Here is a 13,647-nt window from a genome sequence, read left to right as displayed (position 1 = left end):
TGCTGGTGGGCACATCTCTGTCATTGCCCTCTCTGTGAGCTCTGTTCCGGTCGACCAGACCTTGAACGATGATGGATCTCGCATCAAAGCCCGGTTCCCTGGGGTCGACTGGGATTCTTCGTCCGCCACTGTGCTGGCGCCTATCATCCTGCTGTCGAGGCACATAGGATCCACCCCTTGGAGGAGGAGTGGGCGCTCGACGTCGATTGTTGCGATCTAATCGATGATCATACTGCTCATGGTTCCTGTATTGATCGTGCCGGTCACCACGCCCTTCACGCCTCGGGGGCGATCTAGGGCTATGAGCCGACTGGACCGTATTCGCTGCCACGGATCTGCTGTGAATCCTGTTCCGCGACTGCCATACAGCTGAATTCTGATCTCCTGCTGCCCGGAGCAAATATCTGATCTGCATCAAGCCTCTGCCAGCCTCTGACTGGGAAGGCTGAATTGACTCTGCTATATGGGCTGCAACTGCCAAATTCTGAATCGGAGTTCGGTATACCTGAGTCGGAGGTGGGAAGAGCTGAAGTCGACTGGAGTCAGGGACTCGTTGTCGCGCACGCTCGTTGAGTGCTCGCTGAAGGTTCTCCAGTCGAGTGCGCTCAGCCAGGTTGGCCAAGCGCGCATCCTCCAAGGCGCGAGCCTCAGGGGTTTCTCCAATGATAGGAGTATGAAGGGCATCCATGTTCCGGCGGCGAAGTTCTTCCCTCTGCAGCGAATTGAGGGGCTCGAGAAGGTATTCCTCATGGGGATGCGACGGGTCGCCTCAGCCGTTACCTCCCTCGGTGCCAGAAAAGCCCGGGGGGGCGTATGGTCCATTAACCATCAGGACCTCCACCGCTGGATGACTGTTGTCGCACTCGGATGCAGTCTCTGCGGAGCCAGTCGAACAGGCCGTAGAGAGATTCGTCGGGCTCGATTGCCGCGACTTGGCGGTGGTCGATTGGAGAGCCACCGCGTGCCTCACCCACCGCTGAAGCCTCGACCGACCAGAGCGCTTGTGTCGGCGGGAAGCTGGGAGGAAGGATGACACAAAAACCGGTCGATACTGGGTCGACGGTTGCCGCCGGAGGACACCGCGGACGCACGTGCGAAAGTGTGTCGCTCCACGGACTGGGAGCGCGTCGACGTAGAGCGGAGCCTCCTGAAGCCAGGCAGAGTCGTCGGCGATGAACTGGTAACGCCTTACATAAACTGTCATCATGACCATAAAGACTACTTAATTACAGACCGTTTGGATACAGAGTAGATCTTGAACTCCTAGTGGTCGAGTGAGTCTTCATGGTCGAGTGTCTTCAAGTTCGTTGAGTGTCTTCCAGTCCGTCGAGTGGAGTCCCTCTAGGTCGACTGGAAGACGGCTTCTTCTAAAGATGTCCTCGGGGAGGGTACCTGGGACAGGTCCATGACCCTACCCCAGGTACATGACTTCATCACCAGCCGCCGCAGAGTCCAGAACCACCATATCCAATCTAGACACCATCACGGAGGGGTTCACCACTTCCATTGGTGCCTCTCCGATGATGCGTGGGTAGTTCTTTGTAGACCTATGGGTCCGTAGTTAGTAGCTAGATGGCTTCCTCTCCCTCTATCTCTCTTGATTATCAATACAATGGTCTCTTGGAGATCCATATGATGTAAGCCCTTTTGCGGTGTGTTTGTTGGGATCCGATGAACTTTGAGTCTATGATCAGATCTATGTTTTTATCCATGAAAGTTATTTGAGTCTTGTTTGATCTCTTATATGCATGATTGCTTATAGCCTCGTATTTCTTCTCCGATACTTGGGTTTTGTTTGGCCAACTTGATCTATTTATCTCGCAATGGGAAGAGGTGCTTTGTGATGGGTTCGATCTTACGGTGCTTGATCCCAGTGACAAAAGGGGAACTGACACGTATGTATCATTGCCATTAAGGATAACAAGGTCGGATCTGGTATGGGGTCTATTTCTACATAAATAGATCTTGTCTACATTATATCATCATTCTTATTGCATTGCTCCATTTTTCCATGAACTTAATACACTAGATGCATGTTGGATAGCGGTCGATGTGTGGAGTAATAGTACTATATGCAGGCAGGAGTCGGTCTACTAATCTTGGACATGATGCCTATATAATGATCAATGCTTGGATATCATCATGATTATTTGAAGTCTTATCAATTGCCTAACAGTAATTGTTTTCCCACCGTTTGCTATTTTTCTCGAGAGAAGCCACTAGTGAAACCTACGGCCCCGGGGTCTCTTTTCATCATATTTGTCTTTGCGATATATTTTCCTTTGCATTTATTTTCGGATCTATTAAACCAAAAATACAAAAATACCTTGCTGCAATTTATTTGTTTTGCGATCTATTTATCCTATCTACCACTTTTATCTCACGTTATTTGCCTATCTTGAGGCGTCGTACCCGAAAGGGATTGACAACCCCTTTAACACGTCGGGTTGCGAGTATTTGTTATTTGTGTGCAGGTGATGTTTACATGGTTTGAGGAGGTCCTCCTACTGGTTCGATAACCTTGGTCTCATCACTGAGGGAAATACCTACCGTTGCTATACTACATCATCCCTTCCTCTTTGGGGAAACACCGACATAGTTCTAGAAGACATCACCGCACCCGAGCGCGATGCATGCCCAGCTGGCACACGAACCAGCCTGACAGGGTCTGAAGACGCTGACAAGCATACCTGGCTAGCCCGTCGCTACCGGCACATCGTGCGAAAGTGCGCGCGTTGGCGCGCAGAAAGCCACTTTATGACGGTGGCCCCAGGTCGCGTCTGTGGTCTATCTGCGATGAATAGAATTGTATCGACAGAGATAAGGGAACAAATGATTCGAACCACGCTTTATTGATGATGAATGAGCACCTATATACAATGGGAATAGTTGCCTCGGAGGGACATGATGGTCCGTAGAGATGCCATTCCAGGAACCGCCGTGACGGTTGCTGGAAGTGTGCGACCGCACATCTAGGAAGGAGCTGGGATTATTCCCTAATAACTGCAAGAATTATTTGGTTGTAACACTCCCTGTAATCACCGCTTGATTGCATAGTGGTCCATCATCAGATAAAGTCTCCTCCAAAAACCCTGTGGGAAAAATATGAGGAGTAGTGTAGTATATGCTGGTAAAACTCCTTCAAATCCAGTGGGAAAATAAAGAGAAAATGATCCAACATATAATGATTATTGCCTCCATAACTCGATTTTATCCACAAAATTTGGAGGATAATAAATATGTCGTATATACTTTCCTAAAAACGGTGGGGAAAACAGGAAGTATGACATATGATCTCATGTTGATACTACTCATTAAAAACCTTTATGAGAACCTGTAAAGTAAACTCACGAAGGAAAAAAGAGTATAATATGATGCTTTAAACAAGAACAATACAGGAAGATACTCCCCCTGATTCTTGCATATTCTGAATTCATCATATACCAATTCCATGAACACATTTCTGGAACATAGAAGTTGGTAGAGACTTGGTGAACAAATCAGTTGCATGATTTGACTTGCAAGATATGCAATATAGTGATATTGCTTATTATGTAACCAGTTTGCATCCAGGCAACATAAGAAACATTATCGTTGAGATAATGGTTGGTCGATGTAGCCATGAGGACTGTTTCGAAGACTCTTCATGAGAGGCCTACCACACCTAGTAGGAACACTAATCTTGTCTACAATCTGACATAGTGGGGATCTAATCGATGTATCCAATGATATTGGTGTTCACATTTATGTGAAACTGAAAAACTAGGACAAGATGTTTGATGCCTTGGAGATATCGAAAGATATTCTTGAGTACCAACCAATTGTGCTTAGTGAATCCAATGGCATTATGGAACGTTGAGTCTCAATATCTCACTTTCATCATCTCTTGGTCTAAATAGATCTTTCTCTACGTTTAGAGAATGAACTACCATGAGAGTTATGGATGGATAAGATTTGCCCACAATGAATTTCTCCAATATATTGTGGATATAGACAACATAGTATACCATAATGTATGAATGAAGGTGCTCAATTTGTTGTAACGAGCGGTATTTTGGTTTACCCAAATCCTTCATTTTAAACTCTGTCATTTAGATGAAGTGTCGTCATTGCAGACACACAAACATGGATAATCATCATTGTAGGAGTAATTCTTGTGAATAAGGAACTCACTACGTCGGTTGTACCAAATGTACCGACAACAATAAGTCGTATGGTGACTTACTGATTTTACACAATGTATGTTGCATTTTGTATTTCGATTTAGAATTGAGATTCCATCGGGAATCAATCATATATGTCTGAATCTAGTGATCCACATGGATATGTAATCACTACATCTATCAACTACAGAGATAGATGATTTTGTACTGCCAATGATAAAGTTATCTGAAAGATTCCACCTCTGGAGAATAGTTGGGTATCTGCGTGAACCCTTGTGCTACAATACTTTCTCTTTGTTTCACCACCTCGTTGTTCTCAATTCTATTTCCAGAAGAAAACTGGTGTAGATATTGCTTATGAATACCTTCCCATTATCGAGCAAGATTATTTCTACCTAGATTATACCCTTTGCTTGAGTTCAGTCTGAGTGTTGTTCACACTTTGCCATGGTAATGGTATTTGGATCTGAATTCATTTGAAAGGATTTGGCAATATAGTTGAGAAATATATGTCGACATTTGTAGACTTTTGGTCATATCGTTCTCCAGAATCTATATATGTATATATACAGTTGATGGAAATATCGTTACCCATGGTGACTGCCCGCGATTTCCCAATGCGATTGAGTCGGGTATTCCGATGTCCCGGTCATTGTGTTCACTATGACCTTGGTTGGTGGAGGTTTTCCATCCACTGGGTGTATACTATCCATTAGGTGTCTGTCAACGTAAAGTTGACTTGCATTTACTGATTCAGAGGCCTTGATACCCTTGCTTGCAAGAAGTTGAATCCTGATGTACCTTTGCCATACTTCTCCCCATGTTGCTTTGAACAGGGAGTTGAGTGGTTTTAGTTGGTACCTCCACTCTTTCTGACTTGTTTTTACAGGATTGTAGGATAGGCGTGGCACCTTTATAGTCAGTAAATGAATCTGACAGGTTATTTGCAATGTGTTGCAAATCTTCTGAACGCATGGTTAAGATCTTTGAGTACATGGAATTGAGGCAGAAATGTGTTGAACATTCCACTAATTTCCCGGGATTCTTTATGGTACTTGAAATCTCCCCCTAATGCCTGGAAATATTCCTCATGAATCGGCATACTGGCCTTGAATAACTCCCCATGCGAGGGGCTCGAGGTATTGATAGAAATACAGTTATTCCTCACATAGATCCCAACTATATGTTGAGGGGCCAATGATGTATGCCGAGTAGTGATAACGGTATGCAACCGAATTACCGCAGATAGGAAATACTTGGTAGATATCGACATATCAAAGAGAGAGGGGAATGATATTATGCAGTTCTGTCATGAGCGTGTAAAACTGCATGACTCCAACGTAAAGTTGGTAAGTTGCAATTTCAAAGTAAAGATAATGCAATGAGCTTAACTCTTTGGATAGGATTCTACCAAAGCATTTTGAGTCTATATATTAGGACAAATTGCTAAACTTCAATCCAAGGGCCGTAGAGAAGGCACTCAAGGAGAATTCTGCAATGTTATCCATTCAATTTTCTTGAAATCGATGTCAGGATAATGAGCCAATGGTTTTGTGTGAATAAAGCACATACTTAAGAGGCAACTTATTTTTTAAGTTGGGGAGAGGCAGTTTATTTTTTAAGCCGCCCAGAAGAACTGGCCCTTAGAACCATGGAATACTTGAATAGTCTAGTCAATGGATGGGAAGAGCCACTTACCTCAACTTGATGCATTCAAGGAGTCTGAGTGGTTCAGCATAGACTTTAAGGTATGCGAGCCTTAAAATTAGCTTCCCTGTGTCACTTATAGTGCACATAAAATCCAAATGTTGTTAGAATTTAGCATCATAATAGTCATAAACTATTGGAATTGCTGATAGTTTTGGTTTCAACCCAATGTCTCGATGACCAAAGCAAGCATGTCAAGTTTGTCATGTACAAGACACTCTGGAAAACTATCTCTTACGCAACATGTGGTACGGGTTGTGTCGTATGTGTAGTACAATCCAGATGATACACAAGGAATGTGCTTGCCATATTCGTTGCATATGGTAAAGAGAAGTTATTTCTCTTTGTTGTCATCATAAGTTTCACTATGGAAACTACTTTGATGGATACCTCCATAGTTTAGTAGGGTACGAGTTAAACCTGGGAAGCAATAAAGCATCCTAACGTTACTCGAGTATCCACAGGGATAGTAAATATGACTCGAGTTGAGCCAACAAATACCTCATCGCGTCTAGCGATTTTAAAATATCTCCTTGCTCTCAATGAGAGTGGAAACATTGGACTTCCCTGAGTATAGAGTTTGTGGTGCATATGTCCACAAGGCACATATCATTTTTCATCGGATTGACCCTCGTAGAAATCTATATATAGACATGAAGATTCTCAATATGAAAATCACCGTCAGATATATATAATACATACAAATGTATTTGTACCAAAGTGTTGATACAATATATTGTGATATATAATATATGATGACAACAATACTTATGTTGTTGTCACAACATCGTAAATGGACATTAATTATATTGACCACTCAGGAGATTGAAAGACTATTCATAGTCTCCAAAACTATCGGTTGAGGCATATTCAACCATCACATTCTCCATGCCCATAGGGTTCCGTCACAGCTAGTGATGTCGGATTTAAGGTTGAAGTAAGATTCAAACCTTTGCCCTTGAGGTTCATTGTATCCCATGAATTGCTGATACTGAATAACCAGATGCTGAGATCTGAATCTAATGCCTTATGATATATAAGACACCATTTTTCTGTTAGCGGTGTGATCCTGACTAGAGATGAATCCAGGATTGCACACACTATCCCACGAGACACAAGAGCGATCATGATGTCCATGGCCCAGATAGGGCAGTGGTGGCCATTGAGGGCGAATGCCTTAAACTCTATAGTCATATGTTACCTCTATGGGTAATCCAGAGATAATTAATTTACAACCAGTAAACTAAAGACCATCATGGTTGATGTCGTGATGAACTTAGCAAAATCAATGGGTATTTCAAGAAGTTGGCTTGTACCCATTAGTGTGAATCTCAAATTGCTAAGTATGACACCATGAAGATAATCTCCAAAATAGATTAGATCCGCAGCATAGGGAGTATAATCTGATGAAATCAGTAGATACTCACTCCTGATGTCTTATGTCATGACTTAGTAAAATATGTGGGAGAGCACTTTGTAAAGCAATCATAATGTCTAAACGACAAAATATAGGCTTTATCAGTAGTCATCGATAATATGTGTAGGCAGTAGATCCAAATGACTACCTTGTGATCTCAAGCATCAATTTGAAGAAATCACCTTGAATTTTGCATCCGTGTTTGCGAGAAATTGGAAATCTCAATTGCAAATAGACGTATTAACCTCGACATGTGGGAACATGGAATAGACACATCATGAAAATATTCCGAAATACCTTGTACTCAATGGAGAAACAGTATTGTAGAGGTACTGAATTTAACTTTGTAAGAGATTAATAAATCTCAATTGTAAATGGACATAATCAATCTCAACACGTGATAAACGTGAAAATATGTTACATCAACTTAAGATTTGAATACATCTCGATCTCAACTTCAATTATTTTGTGAGATTTTTTCCTCAATCGCAAATCAATATTGTTGTGCGAGAAAACGTAATCTCAATCGCAATGCATAACATGTTATAGGAATTGCTAGAGAGCAAATACATTGAACATGTCCCATTTTCACAAAGTATATCTGAAATCATCATTTACATATTGTAAATGTGATATAAAGAGATATGAGATCTTTCAAAGTAAAATTTGCAGTAGAGAGAAAGCCTAAACTGCAACTTACAGTAAGCCGTAGGCTGATTTGCATCGTACAGAATAATCTATGGACTAATCCGCAAGACACGTCAAGCCAGAGGTCCCAACGGAAGAAATGCAAGGGCTTATCCGGACATACAATAAAGTTGGAAGACTAAATTGAAGTGTCACAAAAGGATAAGATTCACTATCTCTCTATCTGTTCGTGTGGTTAAAACCCAATCGATTGATTCGTAGCAAACCACCAACGCCGTCGCGGCCACTTGAGATGAGCTTGCCGGCCGGAGGTAGTTGCCGCTTGTTGCCACGGCGGCGCGGAGGGCGCGAGTCCAGCAGCGCGGACGACCGCGTGGCGACGAGGGCGTGAGGCGCGGCCCTGCGCTAGTCGTCTTCGCCGACGCCGGCCGCTGGTGCGTCAAGGGCTCGATGCCTCTGTGTTATCGCATGGCTGAGGGCAGCCGATGCGTGCGCTGCAATGGCGAGGGCTACAGGTACTAATTTCAGATAGCAATTAGTATATGCGTTAATAAATCGGAAAGAAGCACCTTGTAGCAATGAAATCAAGGTATGACTCCGATTCATTCCTTGATCCCTTGATTTTCCTCTCGATCTTTCCAGATAGATGGACGCCAATGCCCTGTTCTTCATTCACGAGGTGAGGTTGCCGCATGGAAGCTCTTCTGCCGGGGTGAGGGCCGCCGTTTTCCACGCCCGAGGGCGTCGCCGCTACAGCCACCACGGCCGCTCATGGTCCGCCCGCGCTGGAAGGTTGGATGGCCTTGTCCTTGGCCGCTCCGGTGCCGCCACGCCGGAGAGCGTTGTCGTCATAGACGACCGTGCCGACGAAGACCGTCGATATGGGCGCCGCCGTTGGCGGAGGGAGTCACTGCAGAGGGTCGGATGAGAGCCGTGGCCTTGGCCGCCGCCGCCGGGGAAGGGCTCTCCACGCTGGAATCGCTCAGTCGGGAGCGTGCTGATAATGTGTGATGAATAGAATTGTATCGAGAGAGACAAAGGAACAAATGACTCGAACCACACTTTATTGACGATGAATGAGCACTTATATACAATGGGAACAGTTGCCTCGGAGGGACACGATGGTCCATAGAGATGCCATTCCAGGAACCGACGTGACGGTTGCTGGAAGTGTGCAACCGTACATCTAGAAAGGAGCGGGGATTATTCCCTAATAACCACAAAAATTATTTAGGTTTAACATTAACCATCATGAACACAGAGGCACGCTGCACGGGTGCTCGACGTCCAGGTAGATCAGATGTTGTGAAGAACTCCAGGGAGGCGCATGAACCAGCCCCGTGGCCGAAGACGCCGACAGGCAGGTACGGACTCCCCTGATGCCAAGAGGACGCACTCCAATGCAGACGAAACCACCCGCTGACGGCCTACGATCACGCCCGGTCCACCCGTCACGGAACCCTGAGGCACGCTGCCCGGACAGATCGGACGACGCGAAGATCCCCGATGGCACGCCACCGCCAAATGAAAGGCGCGAAGGGCACTCTCGCCCGCGAATCCGCCGGGAGGCAGGTACCCCATAGGAGTAATTATCTGGCTTTGGTTTGGCTATCCGTAGAGCAATTAGGGCATGTACATCAGTTTAGACACTTGCAGTCTGTAATGATCGTACATGTCATCTATAGATAGCAGTAACAACATTATCTACAATAGTCTGTTTTTTTGCTATCTGTAGCACGTCAATCGTGGGCAGGCTGCTGCATGCGAACCTCCATCCTTTGTTGTACTTCTTGGCCAGAACGTGGGCAGACTGATGCATGCAAACCGCAAGTTAACGACGCCTGAGCGTACAACGGGGACGAGGCTATCGGTAAGTAGCGAGATTGTTGGCATATCGACCGTCTGCAAAAAAAAATTTGACTGTGAACTGTGGGGTAAAACCCCCACAGCATATCAAGACTTTATTAAAGCCAGACAACAGTTACAACAACATGATTACAAGAGGTAACCGAAAGGAAAGGAGAAAAACAAAATAAAATAAAGAAAAGGCTAAAACTTAAGGCGGCAAGAAAGAAATCCACTTGAGTAACTCATCCTTGTATCCAGATTTGATTCTATGCTGCATTAGAGTAATGTCATGCCTGAAAGCTCCTCTCCATTTGTTGAAACTTGCCCTCTCACCTCTGAACACTTTGGCATTTCTGATGATCCAGATATTCCAGCAGGCAATAAATACTACTTCATTGAAAAAGGGCTTATCAAAACTTCTCCTTGCCTGGATGACTAGGTCAGACATTGAAGTTCCAGCCGACCAATCAATCTACAAATAATTCCAAACTCTGACACTGAAATTGCAGTTGAAGAAGAGATGGTCTCTGGTTTCTCTCACTTGAAGGGGGCATAGCCTACAAGTAACACCATCATCCATGTGCCAGTGCCTTCTATCAACCATATCCTTAGTGCAAAATTAACGACACCCTCTGTCTCTCTCCTAGCTCTCTCTCCTCCACGTAATCAAAAATCTTAGGTGGCATATGTTATAGACAGCCGATTAGATGCCGTTGTACATGCCCTTATACACACGAGATTGGGCAAGTAGTGCTAGCTAGACTTTGGGCTGGGTGGCGACGATTTTGCGTGCGCTAGTGACTTACCCCTTCGCCTCTCCTTCAGGCTTTGTTTGGTAGAGGTGGAATGGGGAGGTTTGGGGAGGGGGAATTTCAGGGGATTGGGTGAATCTCTTTTTCCACCCAATCCCCTCAAAACCCCTTGAAACCCCTGACAGGAATTGACATATTTAGATAAGATAGTGCAAACAAATAAAAATGCAATCTTTACAAGTAAAACGACATCAAATTATGCAAGGAAGAGCAGTGTAGATATTAAGTGAACAAAAATCACATATAACCTCACTGTAATTGCTCCCAGAATATGCAAAGTAGCAAAACTAAGGGCGTCACCTACAAAACAACAGGGCAGTAGAGAAATGCAGCTAGCAACGCCTGAAGTAGCGGCCATTGTCAATGCATTACAGACTAACATCACTGCATATTGCTCAAACAGTTTGAGAGTAACATGTAATTAGATGGGCCTGCATATCTCTATAACAGCCCAAGTTTAACTAGCAGGAATAAATGAACTGTTGGGTTTTCCTGACCCCATATCTCTATGATAGGAACTGCGTTCTAATGTCGTCGTGTCCGAGGCGGTGGCACTTCTGAAGAGGTGGACAGGAAGGCGACTTCTAGGGGTATCTCTCTACTCTGCAGCGACATCCGCGTACCACAGCGCCGTGTGAGCTGAATTAGCAGAAAATTAGTTAAGCAGTTAGGCGTCATGTGTCACCGGTACTGCAACAAGTTTAAATAAGAAGATCAAAAAGGAAGCTGATGTACAAAACCTCCAAACAATGCAATGTGATGTGGGACAAAACCTGAATTTTGTCCACACATTACTCTAAACAATTGCAGTAGGCTAAAAAACAGAAATCATTATCTTCTCTATGAAGCTGAACTATGCAGACTGAACTGAAATCATTACTCTGAACAAAAGTTACATCTTACTGGGGAAAAGGCCAGCTCTTCGGTTGGGGTTAAGGAGGCTGATGGTGGTGGAATGTGGAAGAGGCTGCAAGGTCCATGGAGGGAGAACAAGTTTTTTTTTATGTATGGAGGGAGAACAAGTTAGCAAGGTCTATTACATAGATTCAGTTCAATGGAAATGGAGCAAGTTAGCTAGCTAGCTAGATAAAAAAATAGACGACATAAATAAGAACCCATCTGCGTGATACCACCAAGAAAATACAGCCACATTGAGTAGAAAAGACAGCATTAGTAAGATCATGTAGTGCCACAACTGCAACATTCTAGATAGACAATCAGTTTCCAAACAAAGAATTTTCTTATGACCGTAGGTTATTCAGTTTTGGTTCAAGTTTTTTCTGACTGAACATTATTCGGAAATAAGCACATTCAGTTTGGCTCATCTGACATTAATTCTACCCGGGCCTCCTCTTCAATTCTGAATTCATGTCAGTCAACTTAGAAAATCAAAGATGACACACAAATTCATCCATCCATTTATCTATCTAGGGGTATGCTTTTTTCAGATGTAATAATAATTAGAAGAAGAATATTGGATCTGGATGTATTGTTTCTATCTAGGAATATAACGGTGCTGGCCATGAGGATGCGGAAAGGATATGTCACCTACCTACAGCCACCACCAGCCCTCCCCAAACCTCCCCATTCCACTTCTACCAAACAAAGCCTCATCGTTTTCCCATCTCCAGCCACCTTGCTCCCCCTCATGTCCAGTCAAAATAAGAACATATCATCTACATGTACGATGACATATAATCATTCATACAAGAAACAAATACCATACTGCAATCTAATTACCATAAAGATTTGTGGTTGTGTACATCATGTCATAGAGTTTACCAAATGCTTAACAGATGATCAAAAGTTCCATACTTAAATTGATCAAAAACGAATGTCACTGCAAATAAACTATATTCCACTAGTTATTTGCCATATGCCATATAACATCATTAAACAGATCAAAAAATCGAGCATCATGAGAGCTCACCTATCCTGCTCAAATTTAGGGCAGTTAAAAAAATTTGTGGGAGGATTATAGGTGGCTTTAACTCAAAAAGATAGTTGCCAAACATCTAATCTAAACCAAACAACAATACAAATTATACTGAATAATATTTAACACTAGATTCTAAGGCTGGACATGCATAAATTGGTTACTTAGCATAGCTTTATGGCTTCCGGCTAAATTTCCAACGATAATGCTCTACAAGATCTATCAAACATACACCTGTTGAACCCTGAACAACAGATATAGAGATGGGCTACACTTGTGTCCTCTTGTTTCTCATGGATTTATTTTTGGGTAATGACATAACTTGTGTCCTCTTGTTTCTCATGGATTTATTTTTGGTCGATTCGTTAGCTGACCGACTGATTTCTAAAACTGCAGTGCTGCTACTTTTGATACCTCGGCCAGACCTGAAGATCAAGAAATGGAGGATGCCGTCACTTCCAACCCTGGTATGACCTTTGAGGTTTCATTTTCAGTCAGTGGGATCTTCGTTTTTAACTTTGACTCTTTTCTGCAGCTCCATCTAATATCATCATTGATCTTCCTGATGATGATGAAGACGAGGAACCACTGAGGCAGAGGAGGAATAGGAGAGCGTCTGCTGGCTAGACAGCTCAGGTCATATCAGCACCTAAGACGTTGGTTGCGGAGGGGGACAACGTCACTCGGCCTACCGTATCCTTTGCGGTGCCGCTGACGAGTGCTCGCCCTTCGTCGTCGAGTGCTAGTCAGCCTTCACTTTTCTCTACCCACCACGTCCCCGAAGACCAAGCAAGCGCTGCTAAAGAAGACATACGCCAGGCGGGGGTCATGATGGATCATGTGAAGGCGATCCGAGACGCCAGTCAAGCGGCTTTTGACGCCAGTTCAGCCCTTCAGAGCAATGTCCAGGTTGGTCGGTCACTGCCTGTTCTGTTAGGATATGGTACCTGAAAACTTTTCTTTTTGAAAATCTTAGTGTCTGTCATACGCCCACTGGGTGTGTTGATTGAGATTCTGGATTGGTGGGGGCACGCTGAGTGCACCCACTGGGTGTAGTCCCCAAGGCTATGGTCGACTGCTGGCAGTTGACCATAGTCTTTATGTCTTGAGCTTTTT

The 13,647-nt window shown here is 43.9% G+C and overlaps 2 long non-coding RNA genes across 2 annotated transcripts; one reads left to right on the top strand and one right to left on the bottom strand.

The window, feature by feature from the left end:
- Positions 1-8,215: 8,215 nt before the first annotated feature.
- On the top strand, positions 8,216-9,048 carry LOC119275916. The gene is made up of 2 exons (XR_005135996.1): positions 8,216-8,450; positions 8,578-9,048. It is a non-coding gene; the product is annotated as an uncharacterized LOC119275916 (long non-coding RNA).
- A 2,097-nt stretch (positions 9,049-11,145) lies between these two features.
- LOC119281249 lies at positions 11,146-12,314 on the bottom strand. Its single transcript, XR_005138316.1, has 3 exons — positions 12,148-12,314; positions 11,499-11,562; positions 11,146-11,234 (listed from the first exon to the last, which is right to left on the bottom strand). It is a non-coding gene; the product is annotated as an uncharacterized LOC119281249 (long non-coding RNA).
- Positions 12,315-13,647: the final 1,333 nt, after the last annotated feature.

Source organism: Triticum dicoccoides, chromosome 3B (genome assembly GCF_002162155.2).
Source record: "Triticum dicoccoides isolate Atlit2015 ecotype Zavitan chromosome 3B, WEW_v2.0, whole genome shotgun sequence".
Lineage (NCBI taxonomy): Eukaryota > Viridiplantae > Streptophyta > Magnoliopsida > Poales > Poaceae > Triticum > Triticum dicoccoides.
This window is presented reverse-complemented; position numbering and strand designations above follow the sequence as displayed.